Source organism: Ochlerotatus camptorhynchus, unplaced genomic scaffold (genome assembly GCF_037179485.1).
Source record: "Ochlerotatus camptorhynchus isolate MF236.1 unplaced genomic scaffold, CSIRO-AGI_Acam_v1.1 ptg000077l, whole genome shotgun sequence".
NCBI classification, from domain to species: domain Eukaryota; kingdom Metazoa; phylum Arthropoda; class Insecta; order Diptera; family Culicidae; genus Ochlerotatus; species Ochlerotatus camptorhynchus.
The window spans coordinates 2,570,267-2,579,734 of NW_027040567.1; the positions used below are offsets into that span (position 1 = coordinate 2,570,267).

The 9,468-nt window shown below is 43.4% G+C and overlaps 1 long non-coding RNA gene across 1 annotated transcript; it reads right to left on the reverse strand.

Annotated features, from left to right (window-relative positions):
* Window positions 1-6,974: 6,974 nt before the first annotated feature.
* On the reverse strand, window positions 6,975-7,448 carry LOC135697593 (uncharacterized). Its single transcript, XR_010517432.1, has 3 exons — window positions 7,347-7,448; window positions 7,113-7,285; window positions 6,975-7,050 (listed from the first exon to the last, which is right to left on the reverse strand). It is a non-coding gene; the product is annotated as an uncharacterized LOC135697593 (long non-coding RNA).
* Window positions 7,449-9,468: the final 2,020 nt, after the last annotated feature.

Sequence of the window (9,468 nt, forward strand, 5' to 3'; positions counted from 1 at the left end):
AAAGTTCTGACACATTTCATGCAATGTACCAAATATTGTATACAAAAGCCCATCTTTGTAAACAACATTGTTTACAAGTTGCTCGATTGCGTGAAATGAAGTACAAGTTTACGTGAATGAATGTTTGCATCACAATTAAAATTCAAATTTTTTATCTGTGTAGGTTTGAAGATAAGAAATTATATGATATTGATATTTAATCGATAGCACAATAAAAGGTCTCAGGCTCTACAAATTGACCATGAGCCCAGGGATTTTTCTTTAACTTGTGGGAACTTCGTAAAACTTAAGGGACTTCTTAGAAGTTCAAGCAACATCGTAGAAATTGAGGAAACTTTTTTGAAATTCTGGGAACTTCAGAAAAATTCGTAGAAAAAAGAAATTTGGATACGTTCCGAAAACTGCGATCGGGAACCTCTATAAAATTTCAAGGAACTTTTTTGAAGCCTCATGGGCTTGGAATAGCTGTGGAATTACGTACACATTTAAAAAAAAAAAATTCGTTCGTGGAACTTCGCAGAAAATAATCGCGAAACGTAGAAGTGCGGCGAACTTTATAGAAGCATTTTTAGCAGCTGCATAAAACTTCATATAAGTGTAAAGGATTCTGAAAAAGTTCAAGGAATTTTGGAGAAGATCTAAAAACAGTTCAATAAATTTCTAATAACTTCAGGAATTATCGTTTCAGCTTAGTGGTCTTTGTTGCAGTTTTCCAGAGATTTTACTTAAAAAAGCTCCATGAACTTCTAGGAGGTGTTGGTAACTTAATTAAATTCCAATGAACTTTCTAGATGTTCAAGAATATTTGTAGATGTCTTAGGTGTCTTTCCAGAAGTGCAAAGATGTTCAGAGATTTGGTAGAATTAAGAGAGATATGAAATTAGGAATAAATTTAGAGAACTTCGCAGAAATTTATTCTGTAAACAATTTACCATATTTGAAAGCCAGAATTTTAGAAAAATATAAAATTCAAACTTTTAGAATTTATTTTGGTTCCGATGTCAGAGTAAATCTGAACAAACAGAGCCAATAAAAGTTCAATCAGATTGACAAAACATAGTTGCATTGCTTTTAATTGACGACCGATGACTGTTTCATTGATATATGATTTTTTCATAAATATGAATCCTCAGTAGACGTGTTTTTTATCAAAGGCAAGTGTCACTCGTCATTGTCGTTATTTTATAAATTGCTGTTATGACTCGAGTGACACTTGCCTTTGATAAAAAAAAAACAAGTCTACTGAGGATTCATATTTATGAAAAAATCATATATCAATGAAACAATCATCGGTCGTCATTGAAAAGCAATGTAACTATGTTTTGTCTTTTATTGAACTTTTATTGGCTCTGTTGTCTTGCGAATTTAGCTATAACGGCCTCTTTTCTGATTGTTATCTCTCAATCTATGAAATATACACGAAAACTATGTTTGAACAAAATTTCTAGAACAATATGAGAAGCATTATGCCGTAGATTACACATTTTTATATCATATGGGTGGAAAATTCGTAGAACAAATAGGGGAATTTACGTATTCTCGTCAATCTAAGCAGCGTCCGAACTTCAATTAGCGATTTTTCAGTGTCACACACATACATGACAGGTTTGTTTGTTGACATTTATCTGCTGCTTGCTGTTCTACCAATTCCAATCGACAGAATTGATCAAAACGGGTTGAACATGTTTTTACAACGCTCCAAACTTCTCAGGTGAGAGTGACTATTGTCGGCAGTCTCTTTTTCTTCGGCACCCTTTCCATTTGAACTGCGTGTTAACCAGCTGTTCTATTATCGGCAACTCAAAATCAGCCGTATTTTGTAGTATGTATATTTCATTTAAAGAAAAATATGGTATAACAGGAATTCACAGTCGTAAAAATGTAATCAGATTGAAGCTGAAAAGGTAAGGAATCGGCTTAATACATTCAGCGAAGAGTTTTAATCGGAAAATACAGTGAAATAAACGTTTCAATTTCGGTTGCCGAAAACAGTCAATGGGTGCCGAAGCCATAATTTACAGTACTTTAAAATTCTTTCCTTTTTAAGATATCTTCGAGCATGAAACTAAGTCAAACTTCAATAAAATCTCTTTCGAAAGTCAATCTTTGGTTACAAAGTTGATATATAACACATTAAGCTTTGCTATGAAAGTTGTTGCAGCAGTTTTCGTTGTTTCAGTCTCGAGATACAAACATTATAAGCCGTAAATTACCTTAAAAACATAAAATTTACTTGAAGCACCTCTAAATCATCACCGATTTTGCTGAAAATGTGCACAGAAGTTCAAATTAACATGACGAACAGTAATCACGGTTGACCCGTTACATTCCGAACATTTCGTTTCAAATGAATAGGTCTAATGTTTATGCCATGAACCCAATTTTTTTCATATTTCACAGTTCCAAATGCTAGGATCAGTATCATGGATTGACCATTGTTAAGGATGTTTCATATCTTCCGGAGGACGGTCCCATGTTTATTATACGATCCCCAATTAATTCTTATGTAATTATTCCAATTTTGTTGCAAACGACTTTTGCCAAGGAGAAAGAAGGCTTCGGTCGGACCGGCTAGCAATCAAAACAGCACCACAACAAATGTAAATTTTGTATGCAAGTTTATTCAAATCTCCTTCGGCTAAGCTGATCCCAAGTATCCTATATATCACTCAACAGGTTCTTTTTATGTTTCTTCCATTTTTTTTCTACTCACGGCACGCTGCATACAATCCCATCTCAAATCCTCGGTGTTAGTTACACCGCGCCGACATTCTGCCACTCCGACTTCACACCACCCGTCACGTTCGTGGTCCGTGGTGACACACTGTGCCGATACTCGGCTGTTCGCTCCAGGAAGCCTGCAGAATAGTCACTCCAGCCGAATTTGCTGGCAGATGCGTCGCAGAGCTCGATGGTCGATCTCAGCTCGTCACGAACCCTGCCTCAGGTCGTCCTCGATGTCGGCTGACTGCCCGAGGATCTGCAGTTCAGTAGCGACAGCCTTTCGCTTCGATACCGGCTCGGTTGGGACAATCGATGCAATCAGGTGAAGTATGACACACTGCCTCACCGGGTCGCCTTGGTCCGGCTGCAATCGCCTTGGTGGGAATTTGGTGTCACAGCGATACATGGATATAGCACACAAACACGGAAAATCAGGCTGCAAATAAAAGCCCTCAGACAGAAACAACATGGTCGGTTAATGCTGGGTAATGCGCAATACAGATCCCATTGAGATCACTAGCCTCTTCCCAGCAACTCCTATCCCTACCTCCCCGTGGTACCGGCCGGGAACTGTGAGCAACCTTAGGGAAAATCGGGTAACCAACCCCGGTGGGAACTTTGGTCATAGGCTGACAGGGAAGGGGGGTTTGCTTCGGCAAGCCTGAGCGTCTGTTCTCCAGGAGGAGTGGCTCACAACAGCGTCTGTTCCCCATGTTAGGGGCGGCTGATCTACGTCCGAGTGCAAGTGAAGGACTCTAAGCACAACTGTGCACCCTGGTTCTCCGGAAAGTTAGGGGGTTGGTGTCAGGCCCTGCGAGCCAGCCGTAAAAAAAGCATTGCAACGGAAAATCAGCAACAGAGGAATACGAACCGTGACCAACGACAACGACCCCAGCGACGAATTAGGACTTGCGATTGGAAACTCGGCACGTGGAACTGTCGATCTCTCAATTTCATCTGGAGCACCCGAATACTCGCCAATCTACTGAAGGACCGCGGATTCGGCATCGTAGCGCTGCAGGAGGTGTGTTGGACAGGATCCATGGTGCGAACGTTCAGAGGTAATCATACACACTAAGATTTTTTTACAGGAGTCAGTATTTTTTTACTGGGTAATTGCTGAAAAAGTCGGTAAAAATTCAAATGACCGTTATCCGTAAGGAATAAATGAAATCGACCAATTATATTTTCTACCATTAAATGGGGTTAACAGAACTGAGTATGTACAAGTTCAGAACAAATTTTCTCATTAATAAATTTTCCACAGATTTTTAAACTTTTACCGAACAGTTCCGCAATTCAAAAACTCAGTAAAACCGTACTGACTCGATTAGTGTGTACCATCTACCAGAGTTGCGGCAACACACGCGAGCTGGGCACAGCTTTCATCGTGATGGGCGAAATGCAGAAGCGCGTGATCGGTTGGTGGCCGATCGACGAAAGAATGTGCAGGTTGAGGATCAAGGGCCGATGCTTCAACTTTAGCATAATCAACGTGCACAGCCCTCACTCCGGAAGCACTGATGATGACAAGGACGCATTTTACACGCAGCTCGACCGCGAGTACGATCGCTGCTCAAGCCACGACGTCAAGATCATCATAGGAGACCTAAACGCTCAGGTACGCCAGGAGGAGGAATTCAGACCGACGATTGGAAAGTTCAGCGCCCACCAGCTGACGAACGGGAACAGCCTACGACTCATCGATTTCGCCGCCTCCAAGAACATGGCCATACGTAGCACCTTCTTCCAACACCACCTCCCCTATCGTTACACCTGGAGATCACCACAGCAGACGGAATCGCAAATCGACCACGTTCTGATTGATGGACGGCACTTCTCCGACATTATCGACGTCAGGACCTATCGTGGCGCTAACACCGACTCTGACCACTACCTGGTGATGGTCAAACTGCGCCCAAAACTTTCCGTCATCAACAATGTACGGTACCGACGCCCGCCACGGTACAACCTAGAGCGACTGAAGCAACCGGATTTCGCCTTAGCATACGCGCAGAATCTCGAGGCAGCGTTGCCAGAGGAGAGCGAGCTCGATGTGCCCCCTCTAGAGGACTGCTGGAGTACAGTAAAAGCAGCCATCACCGACGCAGCCGAGAGCACCATCGGGTACGTGGAAAGAAGTCGACGGAATGAATGGTTCGACGAGGAGCTCAGAGCGATTTTGGAGGAGAAGAACGCAGCGCGGGCGGTAGTGCTGCAGCATGGAACCCGACAGAACGTGGAACGGTATAAACAGAAGCGGAAACAGCAGACCCGCATCTTTCGGGAGAAAAAACGCCGCCTGGAAGAAGCGGATTGCGAGAAAATGGAACTGCTGTGCCGGAAGTTCTACCAGAAGCTCAACGCATCCCGCAACGGCTTCGTGCCGCGAGCCGAAATGTGCAAGGATAAGGACGGGAGCCTCTTGACGGACGGACGTGAGGTGATTGAAAGGTGGAAGCAGCACTTCGATGCGCACCTGAATGGCGAGGAGAACGTAGGCACGGGAGACCAGCGCAATGGAGGAAACGACTACGTCAGTGCAGCAGAGGACAGAACTGACCCAACTCCCACGCTGAGGGAAGTTAAGGACTCCATTCAGCAGCTCAAAAACAACAAAGCAGCTGGTAAGGATGGTATCGCAGCCGAACTCATCAAGATGGGCCCAGAAAAGTTGGCCACCTGCCTGCACCGGATGATAGTCAGGATCTGGGAAACAGAACAGCTACCGGAGGAGTGGAAGGAGGGGGTAATCTGCCCCATTCACAAGAAAGGCGACCATTTGGAATGTGAGAACTTCAGAGCGATCACCATTTTGAACAAAGTGCTATCCCAGACCATCTTCCGTCGTCTATCACCTAAAATGACCGAGTTCGTGGGAAGTTATCAAGCCGGCTTCATTGACGGCCGATCGACAACGGACCAGATCTTCACCGTACGGCAAATCCTCCAGAAATGCCGTGAATACCAGGTCCCAACGCATCATTTGTTCATCGACTTTAAGGCGGCATACGACAGTATCGACCGCACAGAGCTATGGAAAATCATGGACGAGAACGGCTTTCCTGGGAAGCTGATCAGACTGATCAAAGCAACGATGGACGGTGTACAAAACTGCGTAAGGGTTTCGGGTGAACTATCCAGTTCATTCGAATCTCGCCGGGGACTGCGACAAGGTGACGGACTCTCATGCCTACTCTTCAACATTGCTCTAGAAGGTGTAATGCGACGAGCCGGGCTCAACAGCCGGGGTACGATTTTCACGAAATCCGGTCAATTTGTGTGCTTTGCGGACGACATGGACATTATCGCAAGAACATTTGGAACGGTGGCAGAACTATACACCCGCCTGAAACACGAAGCAGCAAAGGTCGGACTGGTGGTGAGTGCGTCAAAAACAAAGTACATGCTAGTAGGCGGAACCGAACATGACAGCATTCGTCTAGGAAGTAATGTCACGATAGACGGGGATACTTTCGAGGTAGTGGAGGAATTCGTTTACCTTGGATCCTTAATGACGGCTGACAACAATGTGAGTCGTGAAATACGAAGGCGCATCATCAGTGGAAGTCGTGCCTACTACGGGCTCCAGAAGAAACTACGGTCAAAAAAGATTCACCCCCGCACCAAATGTACCATGTACAGAACGCTAATAAGACCGGTGGTCCTCTATGGACACGAGACATGGACTATGCTCGAGGAGGACCTGCAAGCACTCGGAGTCTTCGAGCGACGTGTGCTAAGGACGATCTTCGGCGGTGTGCAGGAGAACGGTGAGTGGTGGCGAAGAATGAACCACGAGCTCGCTGCACTCTACGGCGAACCCAGCATCCAGAAGGTGGCCAAAGCCGGAAGGATGCGGTGGGCAGGGCATGTTGCAAGAATGCCGGACAACAACCCTGCAAAGTTGGTGTTCGCTACTGATCCGGTTGGCACAAGAAGGCGTGTAGCGCAGAGAGCACGATGGGCGGACCAGGTAGAGCGTGATCTAGCGAGCATTGGGCATGACCGAGGATGGAGAGCGGCAGCCGCAAACCGAGTATTGTGGCGTACTATTATTGATTATGTCTTATCTTAAATGTGATTTTGTACAAATAAATGTATGTATGTATGTACAGAAATAACATCAGTCTTCATGTACATATTGGAGCTCAAGAACAACTCACTTCTCTTTCGAAGGCTTTTTTGTCCTGCAGCCGGACAAAACAGACGAAGTGAGGGCGATCCCTATGCGCTTTCTGATCTTAATACCTGTACTTCCGTGCCCGGGTGTACGATCTTCGAGAGGTTTCCCGCGTGTAACAAGATGGTGAGCACGTGCAAGGCCTATGACGAGCAATCAATTTTTTTAGCTTGCTATTGAGCAAAAATACTTACTGTCGACTCACTTTTTTCCGACGGGGTGTACTGTTCCGCCTCTCATTGTTCTACCCTGGATGAGTGTTTTTCCGCACTAGGAAGTTCGCACCGGAGATGGGGTTTTGCCTTTGCGCTAGCGGCGAGTTGTTTTTCCCTTGTCTCACAAGATGGCCCCTAGCCGTTCGGTTCTGACGCACGTTGCCTATAGAATTCGGCCAATTAAGCGGACTGCCTTTTGAGTGAAAAGAGATACTCCTACTCACTTTTTCCCGGTAGGTATTTCCGTTCCGAACAGGATTTGCGTCTCGCCGTGGAAGCCTGCCGTATCCTCTTCAAATTATCCGCACCGTGAGGTGATCCACGAATGTTTCACTACCGACGCTCCGTGAGTGACGAAATGGCACCGCATGCAATTCATGCACTTGGCGTGACGCTTCCACCGGCACTTGCTAAGACAATCGTGATTTTTCTTCTCCAGCCTGATGATGGGCAGCTTTGCGGTCTCCTATGTGTGTGCGTGTGCTTCTCGACGGCAGGGCTGTTCGCTGTCAGTTACGAACACGTTTTATTTCTCGTGACTTTTTGCCCATGCAGTCCAGCTCATGGAACACTCTTCGATGTGTTTAGACACATTTTGTGTTAATATCTTGCATACAATTCAGAACATCACTTTCCGCTGTGATGTAGGGGAAATGGCTCTAATGTTGGCCTATGGATCTAAGATTGGGCCCATCGCTAAAAATCTGCTATTTATCAATTTTATCTAGTTGAACGGGTCATTGGGACAGTACTAATGGATATTTTTGGTCGCTATTGAAAATTTAGTCGATTGCTGAATTTATGTATGGGCCCAAATTAGGGACATTCAGGCCGACATTACATCCATTCCCCTACATACTAAAACTTGACAATTTTCGAAAAACCGCGAAGCTCTAGGATCAGTTTCATAGATAGACTACTTTTACGGATGTTTCAGATCTTCCGGAGGACGGTCCTATGGCTATCTGGGTCCATGTTAAGCGGGGAAATACAAGTAACACGTCAAAAACTCAACGATTTTAGGATTTTTTTTGTGAGCAAATGAAACAACGCAAACGTTTGGGTTTTTTTGCATTAAATTGCTTAAATCTTCCTCTACATTTGAGATTTTTATCATTGGTGTGTGACCTCTGTGGCTCCTTGGGGTCACATCGGAAGGAGGTCGCCTCCGGTGGGGATTGGTAATTGGCGAAAGTTCTAGAGACCTGAAAAATGGACAAAACTTACTTTTATCAATTGGAAATTATTCAGAAAAGATTTTTATTATATTTGAACCTCTATAACCCAAAAAAAAGACGATTTAAAAATTTCGAAAAAAACATCTGAAAAAAGTTGATTTTTCACTGTTTTTTCCACTTTAGGCAGACCTGAAAATTATTTATCTTGTAATTTTTTCATGATATCAGTGGTTCACACAGAATAAAAACTTTTTGAGTTATCTTTCCCGCCAATTTGGAAAACACCGTCTCGAGAAAAAGTTAAAAGTTTTGGGTTGTGTAAAAACTTGATTTCTGGAACTTACGGTTAATCGGCGATACCGGGGCCATAGATCACTCCTTCCTCGTGCTCGTAGCATTTTTTAAAAAATTTTAAAGGAAAATATAAAAAATCGAAGAAAAAAAAATTTTTTGCTTGTATTTTCCCCCTTAATGTCACAACCCCAATTTTTTTTTTAATATCACAGTTCCTAATGTTTACAAAAAAAAACCGCGGGTGCTCTAGGATCACTTTTGTGGATTGTCTGCTTGTACAATGTTCCGGATCTTCTGGAGGACGGTCCAATGGGCAACAGGGTCCATGCATGTTTATGTCACGACCCCAAATTAATTATATCATCACAGTTCCTAGTGTTTTTCGAAAACTGCCTAGCCTAGGGACAGTTTCATGGATTGACCACTTTACGGATGTTTCGGATCTTCCGGAAGACGGTCCCGTGGCCATCTAGGTCCATGTTTATGTCATGACGCCAAATTCTTTCTTATGTCATAGTTCCTTTTTTTTAACTCTTTATTTGTTCCAAATTCATAATAAATTACATTTTATTTTTAACCTAGGTGCTCCAGTTACTGCAGTAACGTACCAGCCTTAATTGTTATGATATATATCTAAGTGTTTTTACATAGTTCATGTCTTGGCAATTAAGTATTTTAAACAGGTTTTTTAACCTGCATGTCAGTATAACAATTGATATCTTAAAACTAAAAACTAAAACTAAATCTTATCTAAGTATAAAGGGAATTAATCGTTGCAATTGAGGATTGCCACGATTTTTGCCTGAAATTATTAATTATTTTGTTGGACATTTGTTCTAAAGTCTCAACATTCGAAATTCTATGTACCTCGGTA